Source organism: Pristis pectinata, chromosome 7, assembly GCF_009764475.1.
Source record: "Pristis pectinata isolate sPriPec2 chromosome 7, sPriPec2.1.pri, whole genome shotgun sequence".
In the NCBI taxonomy this organism is placed as follows: domain Eukaryota; kingdom Metazoa; phylum Chordata; class Chondrichthyes; order Rhinopristiformes; family Pristidae; genus Pristis; species Pristis pectinata.
This window is the reverse complement of record NC_067411.1, coordinates 80,090,088-80,104,012: the sequence shown is the minus strand read 5'-3', so window position 1 is coordinate 80,104,012 and position 13,925 is coordinate 80,090,088. Positions and strand designations below refer to the sequence as shown.

At 38.0% G+C, this 13,925-nt stretch overlaps 1 protein-coding gene across 1 annotated transcript in view; it reads right to left on the bottom strand.

Moving 5' to 3' along the window:
• Positions 1–13,658, bottom strand: part of LOC127572366 (E3 ubiquitin-protein ligase MARCHF3-like) — a 77,208-nt gene extending 63,550 nt beyond the window's left edge. The window contains exon 1 of the mRNA XM_052019539.1: positions 13,447–13,658. The gene's annotated coding sequence lies outside the window, so the exon portion shown is untranslated. The remainder of the gene's footprint in view (positions 1–13,446) is intronic.
• Between the last annotated feature and the right edge of the window lie 267 nt (positions 13,659–13,925).

Here is a 13,925-nt window from a genome sequence, read left to right as displayed (position 1 = left end):
GGGCACAAGCACAGCTATTCAGTACTACAGACAGTATGGTGCTTAGTCCTTTGTTCTATCCAGTGCTTTCAACCATTTCTTGAAATTATGTGGAGTGAATTAAATTGGCTGAAGACCACCTTCTGTGATGGTAGATATCTCAAGAGGTAGATCATCCACTCTGCACTTCTGGATGAACATGATTGCAAATACTTTAGCCCTGCATTTAGCCAAGTGCTACCAACGTTGAGGGTGGAGATGTTCTAGGAACCTCCTCGTCCTGTTAGCTATTTAAATGTTCACCATCATTCACAACTCAATTTGGAAAGACTTTGATCTGAGTTGTGCTTTGATCAGCTCCATTGGTTTTGAGATCACTTAACCCAGCATGTAGCCTGCTGTTTAGCATGAATATAGTTCTAGGTGTAGGTTCACCAAGTTGGCACTCAGTTTTTAGGTATGCTTGGTGCTCCTACAAACTCCAAAGGACTAAGCACCATACCCTCTGCCCTTCTCATTTTAGGGATGATCCACTGACTCATCAATGTGGTTGACTATTAGGTGCCCCTGAATTGGCCTAACATACCTCTCAACTGTACCATAACCACTATATTGAAATAAAGGATGTATTAAAGAATGAAGACCACCTGGCATTGACCTAGGCACTGAACTCAGACATAATCATTATGGGACACGAGGCTACACTTGCCACTTTCAGTGCATCATCCTCCACACATTGTTTCCCCCATGTTAAACATTGATTCATCAGCTGAGGGAGTGTACAGATGGTAATCAAGAGGATGTCAAACATGGGCACCAAAACATGATTCCATGGGGTTTGGAATCAATATTTAAGACTCTCAGGGCTACACACTTTTGGCTGTTCATCACTGTGCCACCTCCTCAGGTGGGTTTGTCCAAGGATTGTGACAGAGGAGTCTGGCACATTATCATTACAGAATGATTCTGTAAGAATTGCTGCATCAGGCTGTTGCTGGATTAACCCATGGGTCAGCTCTCCCAATTTAGACACCAGTCCCTGGGTGCTCATGAGGAGGATTAGTCAACTGGGATGCAATTCAGTGTCTGAGTTCAGTGCCTAGGTCAATGCCAGGTGGTCTTTATTCTTTAATACATCCTTTATTTCAACATAGTGGTTATGGTACAATTGAGAGGTATGTTAGGCCAATTCAGGGGGCCACCTAATAGTCAATCACATTGATGAGTCAGGGATCTCATACTAGCTAGGCTATCTAAGGATACCAGATTTTCTGCTCTCTAAAGGAGATTAGTGAACAGATGGGTTTTTAAAACACAATCCAATGATTTTATGGTCATCATTATTAGTGACTAGATTTTTTTTTAAAAGCTCCAGAGTTCTACTGAGTTTAAATTCCACACTGTTAACTGGGTCTCTGGACAGTCGGTCCAGACCTCTGGAGTATTGGCCCAATATAACTACTACACTACCACTTTACCCTGATGCATTATATTTGAAAATCCTCCTGTAAGACTGCTAGCAAAGCACTCATGAATGAAAGAACAGATTTTTTTTTAAACAAAAAAGTTTCTGCATTGCAAGTGGCAAACAATATTTGGCACAATGATTAAGCTATATAGCATTAGTCATGACAGATGGCAACAGTTTTATGAGATGCTTTGACTAGGGAACAGCTAGCTGCCGCTGGGAGCTTTTCACTGGTGTTCTGTAATATAAAATAGCCCCCATTATACCTCAGCTTGAAACTAATTTTGCAGACACAACCACAACAACTATACACATTAATACCAACATAGCTCCATTACAATCTTTCACTGTTCAATACGTTATTTGGCTTTAAACTCTGGGGACAAGGAATTTGGAAATACGTGGAAAAAAAAGTTGGAAAAATAATCACGTTGGCTAGTTCATGGAAAAAAGCAATTTGCAAACATCCATTCTTTCCAATTGTATAAAATGTATGTAATACAAAATTCATAACTTGTATTTTACCAGAAGTTGTTCTATTAAATGAAATTACCCAGGCTTGTGCTTTCTCTCAATCACACAATTAATGGAATAAAATAAACAAATTGTTAGAGTATTATTTGAAACAGTTGCCAACCATTTATAAAGTGTGCAAATCTAAAAAAGTTACATCTAAAACAGATGGAGTTGTCTGTATCATTAATGCAACACATCCTGTAGAACAAATTTAAACACTTTTTATTATCCCAAAAGCAGCTGTCTTTAAGCTGCTAAAGCAGCTTTCATTACACTCTGAACTATTGAGAAAACACATACCATATCTGCACTGACTAGTTTGTGCTTTGCTCATATTACTCAAGTATTCCAGCTATGTAACTGTCCCCTGATAGCTTTACATCTTATAACATATTGAAGTCTTTGACTTAATGGCATTTTTCTGTAGTTTTTCTTTATAACAGCTGAAGGAAACAGCTTCGTTGTCATAAATCAATTCTGCAACAGATCTTGAAGAACATTTATTATAATTGGCTCTAATCCATGTTCCTGTTTAACCAATAATTTTTATTTCTTTCCACAAGAATACAGAAGAACAACTGAACACAAAAGCCAGTGAAGGATCTCTGTAAGAATTGAATAATGAAAATCCATTAGGAAGATGGAGTGCCACCAGAAAATATGACAGATTACATTATCACAAATATTCTGCAGATCTATAGTAGGGTCAAGAAGTAACATGTTGCATGAATGGGTCAATTCTTGACATGCCTTAGCCATTCGAATTAATAGTGAATCTCTCACCTGATAATAGATTAAATGGGCTATTGAATCATTCCTAAAGCTTGGTTGCCTTTCAAGAAATAATTTATAAAATCTTAACCGTCTAATTCTGATCTCATGGATATTTTCGGAAGTGTGGAAGGATAGTGATTATTACTAGACCAGTAATCTGGAGGCTTGGGCAAATAATTGAATTTCAGTTAAGTAACTAGATCTGCAATTTACTAAACAGTATCAGCAATAATGACCTGGAATCTACTGAATGTCATGAAAACCCACGTGGTTCACTTTTGGGAAAGAAATCTGCTGTCCTTGCTCAATAACCAATGCACGATTCCACACCTGCAGCAATGTGTGGTTAACTCTCAACTGTCCTCTGAAGCCACCCGGGGAGCAATTCAGTATGGCAGTAAATGCTTCTTTTGCCAGCAGTGCTCCATCCCACAAATGGATAGATCACTGTGGGAGAGAATCAGATTATGGATACAAGGAGTGGAACTCAAAGATTTCATTTGAAAAATTGAAACACCAACCGCAAAAACACAAAATGCTGGAAATAATCAGCAGGTCAGGCTGCATCTGTGGAAGAGAAACAGAGTTAATGTTTCAGTTCGAAGACCCAGTGTTTCTCAATCTTCAGCTGCTGCCATTCACTTATGACCAGATAACTTTGTTTACAGCTTATCCCCATGGTCATCTCAGTTTTACCTTAGAGACATCTATCTCCCACCTTCCCTGCAGCTTTACAAGTTTTCTTTGTCTCCTGCCCAGTTCTGATGAAGCGTAATTGATCTGAAATATTAGCTCCATTTCTCTTCCCACAGATGTGGCCTGAACTGCTATTTCCAGCACTCTTTGTTTTTATTATCCAAAATTTCATCTTCCAGTCTGCATCATGATTCCCAACTATTCTGATATGTATCCGAGAGAGGAATGAGTGGGAGGGAGGTGGGGAAACAGAAGGAAGTGAGAGAGTCTGGAGAAGAATAAGGTACAAGTGAAATAAAGATTGCAGAGACTACAAAGACTATGACTTAATAGATAACAGATAGGTTAAAGCAACCGAGGTTTAAGAAAGGTCTTGCAAATAGATATTACGGAATGATAACTGTGACAGGAACAAAAGTTCAAAACGGTATTTGCAAGACTGCATAATATAGAAGAATGGCCTCAAAGACAAAGAACAATGGTTTTATAACTAAGGATAGGCTATATTAATAAATCAACATTTGCACTAAGGCTAGGTGCAAAATTTACTTTATGATTCACATTGTTTGCCAGCCAGCATTTCAGTGGCTGCGGTATATGGGTTAATTCATTCCCAACTTCTGGCATGGAAAACATATGAGCTGGAAGTTAGATACCAGTCTGGTGCTGGATTCTGCATTGACACACTGGATTCATTATGTCCAAGCTGAGGGTCTGATGCACATTGCACCTGCCCTTCAACTTAATGCCAGCTACGCAGGGGAACGTTGTACAAACCCATTCATTAGGAAGGGATGGCTGACCTTGACTGAAAATGTAAGTGATTTTAATCTTAATATTTTAAAATTAATTTCCATTATTTCAATTTATTTTACGTAAGTTTTCATTTTAATAATTTTTAATGGTTAACATTTTAAAATCAATTGCAATTTTAAAATGTCTGATCATTCAGGACAATCCAAAATGAGTGGCCTCAGGATCTGCTCACAGAACAGCCACACCAGTGAGACCTGTGCTCAACTGGACCTATGGGGCTGTAAAAGAACAAACACTGCAACAGGAGCAGCATGTGTGGTGATTGAGAGGAGCAGGCCAAATCAAGCAAGATCCAGCCCATTACATTTTCCTTATTGGTTTGGAACTACAATTGCGAGCCAGTATTAAGCACAGGATTTAGTTTACTCAAATTGTTATGTTTTCTGGAAAACACTTCAAATAACTTGAATTTCTTATGCATAAAATAAGATAGTAAATCACAATGAAAAATATTAAAGTGGTTAAATATAGGAGTTAATTTGAGGACATGACAAGTCAATCATTTTGCTGGTGTTTGTTGAGTGTAAATGTTGACAGGAGTTCTCAGCTCTTCGTTGAATAGTGCCATTAGATTGTACGTCAAGATTTAATAGTTCACAATGCAGTATTCTTAGCACTGAAGTGTCAAACAAACTGCGCGATGGGTACAAGCTGAAGCGTCGATTGAACCCACATTTATTGACTATGCACAGCAGTGAACTGAGCCAAGTTGAGAGTTGCACAACTCCCAAGTTAAAAAAATGAGATTAGCTTTGAACTGCTTCAGTAACGAGTCAGTATCAATATGTTTGGTTGAATGGGCTTTCTTGCAATAAATGTTTATGGCTATATTGACATAACCATTGCATCAGTGTAAATACTTGCAGTTGAATCACCAACAGCACAGAGCTGCTGGGCCAAACTTCCTTCTTATGCGCTCTAATTTTAATGATTCTTATCAAAGTTAAATGCAATATTTGGAAATTTCAGATTTCACAATATCTGGCCTCTGCTGCAATGGGCCAGATCATCCAACCTGACTTCAACTCCCTCAGTCTCTAGGCTTTATGTCAACTTTCCCCACCTGCTGTTTGCCCACTCAATCCCAACCTAAACTCACCTGCATCTGCAGCAGACCCCTTGGACCAAACCATTCACCTTTCTCGCTGATCAAAGCAATGAACTGCAATATGCAGAAGAATGTAGGAGAAAACTAAATGTTACTGAGTATAACACTCCGCAAGCATGATTTGATAGCATAAATTAAACACTTATGTAGCTTAAGATGTGTCTTCTCACCCAGAAATATACCAGTGACTTTTGCAAATTACTTCAGTTGTTAAAAGTAAATATTACTTTCTACAATTTTGTCCATCTTACCCACAACATAGGCAGGGTTCTAATGATTCCACTAATTTCAGTAGCAGATCTTTTCACCTGAAGGTTATCTATGACACCACATATATTGGGGATACATAATAACAAATGAAAAGTCAAGCATTTTTCACTGCAAGCTTTTTAAGGAGTTAAACACCACAAATCAAGCTGGTTGCAAGACTAAAGGAGCACAAAACATGTTTGAATTGTGGCACATTAATTCCTAAATCAATTGCCTAATCATGCCTTACAATTTATCTCTATCAGCTTGCTGGCTTAGTTTAATAAATGTATGCTTGTGATGAATGGAAGGAGGCCGTAACAGTGAAGAGCTTCTCCAGCTGCCTTTTCCCCGCCTTTCCAGAATTTTCCAGGGCCTCACATTTATCAAGGGGGTTAAGTTGCTGAATGAAGTTATAAGCTAATGGAAACTCTAGTTCACAACACTACAATACTCTTTCCTTTCTCAGAGGCCCACTAAATGATCTATTTATTTCACAAGGGATCAATTAATGCTCAGCATGCAGAATACCAACAGGAAGCATGAATGGGAAATGGATTTAAGATTTACTTCAGTTTACTTCAGAGCCAGCACATTAAACTTATCTATTTTCCAAAAAAAATGCTGCATCAACATAAGGAAAAATAAATGGCATTTATTGCTCATCAAATGCATATTTTCCACGCACAGCAGAATTGTAACTATTATGTAAATCCAACTCATCATTTCAGATAATATATTTTCTTATAACATACCAGAAGTGGTATGTGACACCACAAACTTTAAATACCTTTTGTTTTACTTAAATGTGAAAAAAATGGGCTAGAAATTCTATTGTGATTGAAAACTCATGCCAAAACAATGGTTTATGGAATATCCATGGTATTCTCATTCAAGCTGGGACATAGGTTGAATGTATGAGGTAATTATAGGTTTGGATGGACTCTTTCCCCAAGAAAGGAGGACTTAGCTGTGAGATGAAGCACATGGACCATTCAAGGGTGCTCCAGGTCTTGCTTCACTGGTGGACTATCCAAGAGTGACTGAGGTAGGGACAGACCCTTTAACATTAATTAGAGCAGGCGATATGAACACTCAGACTACCATCAAGCAGAGTTGAAGAGAATTGTGCTTACTGGCATCTTGCACATGGAGGACCATAATACAATTTACCATAGTGCACCATGCAGTCACAGAAGAGCCCAATAGCTTTGGGCAATCAATTTTTAACCACAAAGCATTGCATAGCACAAAAATCTTGTGTTTCACAATATAACTTCAAGGCCAATATCTTTATAACAGGATCAAGCTATGAACATTTTAAACATTAATTTGAACATTCCCAGCACTAAATACTTAGTCCAAATACCTTGATCTTTCATCTATTTAGAATAATTCACACAGAATCTGCATTTATGATTCTGCACGTGAACATCAAACAATATGCAGATGCTAGAAATCTGAAGTAAAAAACCCAGAAAATACTAGAAACACATCCTCTACCGATCAATTTAATGGAGGTAACATGGACAGACAAGTGTAAAAGCAGAAAATCCCTGCACCTGTGATCAACATGAATGCAAATGTGAGTTTGTTCTGCACCAACATTAAAAATCAATTTTTAAATTAATAACATACTAATCTAATTTGAGCTGGAATTGGTGTCAGGCTGTATTCAATTCAGACTTCAATGTGCACTGAAATCACTATAAATGTAATCCAGAGAGATCACAATTTCCACATAATCCATTTTACAAATTATGTACACTATCATTTCTTCAGATCAGAGAATGCATTATGTTAATTGGTAAACCCTCAAAATATGAATGCAGAGTAAATTTCGATACAAAAAAAAAACCCCAGTTCCTTTAATTCCCCACATTCATCAACTTCTGTAGAAAGCACTTTAATTTGAACTGTCTGTGCACTTTCCCTTTGCAGCCTGTCTGTTCAGTCCCAAAAGCTAATAGCCCTTAATCCACATGTTCCCTCAACTGCTTATTATATATTCTTCTGTTTTCCAGACTCTCCGTCTATTAGCTCTTTGGACAGTCCATTCCCTGTATTCATCAACTTCTGTAGAAAGCACTTTAATCTGAACTGTCTGTGCACTTTCCCTTTGCTGCCCAGGACCAATGGGTAGGCCTCATTGAAATACTTCTTGGTGACCTCCTAAACAAGTTCCCACTGGAGATTTGAGAGAATGATCCCTAGCAAGCATACCATCAGAGAAATTCTGTCTTGGATGGGAAGGAAGTTCAGAGAAGCTCTACAATTTTGCCCCATTCCCAGCATGTTTGGCCTGGTACAGAGGCTGTCACTGCTCTGATGTTTAAGTTTCAAATTAAAATTGCAGATTGTGTCCTGATGACATCACTGTAGGCTAATCCAAACTTTTAAACAGGACCCCATTAGCGAATGTCTTTGCCACGTGCAGTTTTTAAATGGCAGTCAACTCAGTTAACACAGGGACAAACTGGATGTGCCCCTGCTTAATTTTATCCTATTCTGTGCCAGAATAGGGAGGGCAATGAATGAATTTAGATTTTGAAAAAAGAAAACCCCAGTATCTTCAAGTCTAGAACTTATGGCATTTTCAAGTAAATTACCAAGACTCAAACTACAGAAAATAGTTAAATTTTCTCCCTTAAACCTTATCAGCGTAAATGACTCAATTGTTTTGGTTTAGAATCTTCAACTAGGCAAATTGGTTGTCCCTCATTAAAATGCCTATCAGATTGGCATATACTTATACAGAAATAATTATTATTGCATTACCAGGTCTTCATTACCAGTTGTGCTCTCTCCATCCAGCAACATATCCATGATCTGGTTTGCTCACTGTATTGTGCCGTTGGTATTGATAAACTGTGAATAGTCATTATTATGTCTTATTGCCAACAACCACCTAATTTATATTCCTGTTTATTTTTATTTCCTGCCTTTATTTCTCTATTTTGATCCATCTTAAATTTCATCCATTATGGATCAACTCATCTTTGCATCTCATTTTAGGCTTTTCATTAAAATAGTCACACCCCTTCTTACACAAGCTTAAGTGCAAATTTAGATGACTAACTCTATCACCATTTATCTATTTAAATGACATAAAAAATACCATTTCCCAAGTCACAAGATCATACCACATTGATACAACTATATTTAGAATTATTCTTTTTAATTTTAAATAAAGAAAGTAGTCTTCACAACTTCAGGATGAACCCAAAGTGCTTTGCAGCCAATTAAGTACATATAAAAGTATAGTCACCAGTCTAATGCAGGACATTTAGCCAGTTTTAAATTCACTTCATAAGCTTGCCTCATTGAAATCCAACACATCCAAAATCTAAACAGCAGGATTTATGACATTCTTTTGCCAAAAAGACACAAGAAATAAAAAAAAATCAATTTTTGTTTAAATCGTGAGAGATTATTGGTTGTTACCATAATGGTTGCTTATTGAAATGGTCTTTACAACATAATTAATATGCCCATATTACTCAATTATAAATATTAAAACTACAAATTCAAGAGCTCATCATGCAAGTGAGAGGAATCTGACAAACTAAATATGCTGTCATCTCAACCTGTCATTGCCTAAAATCACCAGTTACGCAAGTATAAAAATCACATCCTGTAAAATATAAAAGAAATTCTAACATACCCACACATTGTGATATGCATTTCACAATAAATGAAATTGTTTTTGCTTTGCAGCAACACTACATCTGTGACATAACACTAAATTAGATTCAGAACCCCAAATCCAGAGAGATAATCTCATATAGTTGGGGGATGATGATCTATGGAATATAACTTCATTGGTATGCCAAACCCTTGGAATAAATTTCCAGCACTGTTTAAAAACAAGCTGTAAAACATTTAAAATTTTATGAGAGAGAGGCAAGCACTGTGCAAATTCATATGTATGTGCAGACCTCCCTCCTGAGTGGGACATTTCTAATTGGAGCCAAGCAATATAAATGAGGCATTGCCGGCTGGAAGCAATGCTATCGCTTCTGGCTTGAGACATAGGAAATGGCAAACAGACCTTCCACTCAACATCTGCAAATATTACTTCTTTCTTTAAGTCTACAAAGTTTTATTACTTTGTATGATCCACACTACTTTAGGTTATTTAAGAAACTGCAGATCATTCTGAATGATAAAGTGAACCTATAATAAATTAGATTATAAATAAAACCGCTTCCTTCCATCGACCCATTTATTTAAATTAATGCTCTTTCAATCTACAAAATGTAGTTCTCTGGTCAAGTAGGTGAACAGACATCTGCTTCCATTCCTCTGCCTGTATCTACACCATTTAAATTGGCCAGTTTGACCAGTTCCACAGCAATCCAGGTGCATTATTTCATGTAGTTTTCCCTTTTCACAGTGCATTCTTCAGGAAGAAAGGAGCAGAAATCAATGTCTTGCCATTCGCAGGGCCAGGTAAATAATTTACACAGCATTTACATGATGTGACTCAGAGGACTGAGGAATTGTAATGGTTCCCCCTTTATCATGGTGCTGTGAAATGCTGGAATTCCAACAAATAATGCCAGATCCAGATTTTCTTGGGGCCTGACGTCTGCCATTAGATTAGCTTCTGTTCTCACCAGCTAAATGGATGGAGTAATCATGGGAAATGTATTTGTACTTCACACTTCTACATCCTGAGTGAGGTACAAGATACACACTTATGGTTCTATGTTAACTCATTTATGTCTTTTGCAAGATTAAACCAATTTCAATACTTATTTTTACATGAAAGACATTGTCAATCACAGAGAAAATATTTCTTGATTGTTGCAACTTTACAAATTCTCTCCAGTGTTCTCACTGTGCATCACTAGGAATTTTTTAGCCTCTAGCAAATCACTTACAGATCTCCAATCAGCAGTGAATCATGGGAATGAAGGAGTACAATATACAATCATGTATCAGCTTGAAACCTCTCAGTGCCAAAACCTTATAGTACCATGTGCTTTTCCTGTCAAGATCTCCCAATTAATCCAAGTACTTTGAATGAGATGCAGATTACAGACGTCACATTCCTGGAACGGGTAACAAAATGCGATCACAGATTTGACTACTTCTTGCCTACTATATGTTAATACTATTTTATTCTTTGGTCAAAGTACAAAGATAGGTCAGTTGAAAAGGATTAGGGCAACATTCCTGGATTTTTAAACATAAAGATCTTACAGACCATGTTCTTTCTTAAATTATTTTATCATTAACGTCCTAAGAGATGCATTACCTCTACTTTGATATTGATAATTCGAAATCTGAACGTTCATGAATGTTTCAAGTAATCTTTTAATCTATTTGAGTGTTTCTTGATTTTTTTTTAAAAAAGAGCACAGACTGGAATATTTTCCCTTTATAAATAATGAACACAATTTTCTTCATTTTATGATTGATAGGAGGTTACTAAACTGCAAGATTTAAACATAAAGCATGCCTAGTAAATGGCTCTGAAGATTGGATCTTCAGCAATTGAGACCAATCTGCACAGTGGCTATGTCAGTATAATAGATGAGTTACTTTTAGATCATACCTGAAGTAGTACTTTTACATTACTTAAAGTTCTGGAGGCAAAAAAAAAAGTATTTTCAATAGTAAAATTTAAACAGAAACATTCCCCAGGCAGTGTCCAAGAACCAAACATTCTTAGCTACTTCATGAAAGGCTTTCCCTCCATCATAAGATCTGAAATGGGATTAGTTACTGATGATCAGAGTTTTCAGTTCCATTTGCAGCATGTCAGATAATCAAAGAGGTCATGTCTACATGGTGCAAGACATTCACAACACTTAAATACAGGTTTGTGTGAACAGCAAAATTTACCCACCAAATTAAGAAAATGACCATCTTCAACAAAATAGAGATTAACCTCTTCCCACTGACAACCAATAGCATTAACCTCACTGAGACTCCAGCATCAACCAGGAACTTGACCGTTGTGACAGGATCATCACGCCAGAATCGTATTCATTTCCTGACTTGTCAAAACCTTTCCATCTTGTACAACAGCCAGATCAGAAGCACGACGAAATACTGTCCATTTATCTGCAAAGTGCAGAGCCACAATATTGAAGAAGCTTTACATTATCCAGGTCAAAGTGGGCCACTTGATAGCCATCTGATCCACTATTCTGAACAATCATTCCCTCCACCACCTACGTATCATGGTTGAAGTGGGTACCATATACAAACTGTACCACATGCATATCATCTTTCAGACATATGATACAAATGTATAACCTCTATCACCTTAAATGTTAAGGATAGCAGCTTGTTGGGAGAATGCTTACCTGCAAATTCCTCTCCAAGTCCCAACATCACCCAAACTGGAATCAATATATTCCTTAATCACTGTAAGGTTGAATTTCACTCTTAAAATTATAATTATGGCTTAATAAATGAAACATGCAAGCATAAAAGAGAAACAAACTGTTGCCAATAAGAGTTAGCTTGTCTCAGCCAGGTTTCAACACTTTTAAGCTGGAATGAGTGTTGGGTATGGGGGGGGGGGGGGGGGGGGGGGGAAGGGGTTGAAGTATGGATTTCGGGTGAGAAGAGCATCAGGAAGGCTGCACTAACATCAACAGTCAAAATGACCAACAGCACACAGGTCAGCATGAACTAACAAGATACTAGGAGGCTGTCAGCATAATAGAACTATCCCCCACCTATGAAACTGCTAAATAGAAAAATATCCAGGCATTGCTGAATTCTGCGGAATGTCAGTTTTAACTTGTGCTAAATCAGTACTAAAAGACTTCAATTAAAAATGTCTGTGGTTTTCCTGCCAGTTAATTCTCTTTATGATGTTATTCTACAGATGTCAAAGGTCAATATTCCTAAATTTATTTTTCAACATTCCAAACAGATAGACAGAGAATTAATGCTGTGTTGAAAGGTCATTGACTCGAAACGTTAACTCTACCCCTTTCCACCGATGCTGCCTGACGTGCTGAGTACTTACAGCTTTTTGGTTGTATTCAAATTTTCTACTGGAATCCACGACACAGTTTCTTCCTGGAAACGTTTCTGAACTCTCGGGCTATTGGCCAGTACAATTAAGGACGAAAATACCTTATTTAATCCTGATCAGCAACTGTGAATATGCAGTGTGCGTGCATTTGAAACCTTGAGATTATAAATTAAAACATTTGTCGTGAATTGTTTGTAAATAACGTAAAAACAGCCGCTGAGAAGATGTAGTGCGTGTATTTAAACCATTTAGGCAAATTAAAACGTGTGTCAAGAATGTTCGTAAACAGACATAAAAACAGCAATTGCGAATATGCAGTGTGCGTGCTTTTAAACCCTTGAGATTATAAATTAAAACATTTGTCATGAAGTGTTTGTAAAGTGACAGATAAAAAAAAATCCACCAATCTGTTGCCATCTACAGCAATTGCACCCGAATCACTCACGATTAATGCAACTGGCTGGGACACAGTTAGATGCAAACTGCACTCGAATGTGTGAGAAAAGAGAAACCACCACAAGATATAGTTTCTTTTCATTGTGTCCTTCTGAAGGACCGGGAGAATCCCGCTTTGTAAAAGCACAGCTCGTAAAGTTCACGGCTAGATTGCAGCCCAAGGCAGACACAGGAAGAAGTTCAAGATCACGACCATCGTTATCCCTTCATGGTGACACGCACAGAATTCTATTTTTGAACCATGACAACCAAGTTTCCAGCCTCCAGGATCTCCTAACCCCTACTATTGGTGTTCCTGTTACACAATCCTCAATAAACACTGCAGCTGGGCTCGGTTAAATCTCTCAAAACGGCAAATGTCACAAGAAAATGAGAACTCACCGACACATGCACTTTTACTCCGGTTGCATCAGCAAACTTATCTATCCGTCGCGTCCAGTTGTAAGGTTGGGAGAGGAAACGTTCGCAATTAACAAGTTTATGATCAATAATTTGTACTGGCCGGAGTTGAGAAAGGAATAAAGCAACGGTTCCGCCCGCAAAACCAACGTGCCCGGCGCCGCTCCCAGAAGCAACTCTCCGGTTGCCTCAAATTCCAGCTGAGACGTCCGCAACGGCCCGCCCCTCGATGTGATTGACCGCTACCCCAGCCACTCGCATCAGCGGGTTGGTGGGCTGGAGCGACGCCCGAGTACGCGATCCAATCAGGACAACCTCGCACTGAAACACCTCAGACACAAAGCAGACCGCGCCTCCCAGTGTCAGTGTTCCAGAGAACTGAGCGAAGGTAATAATTGCTTTATGGACAATTATTACCAGCCTAGGGGTACCTTAATAGTCGTGTCACATGAACCAGCTTG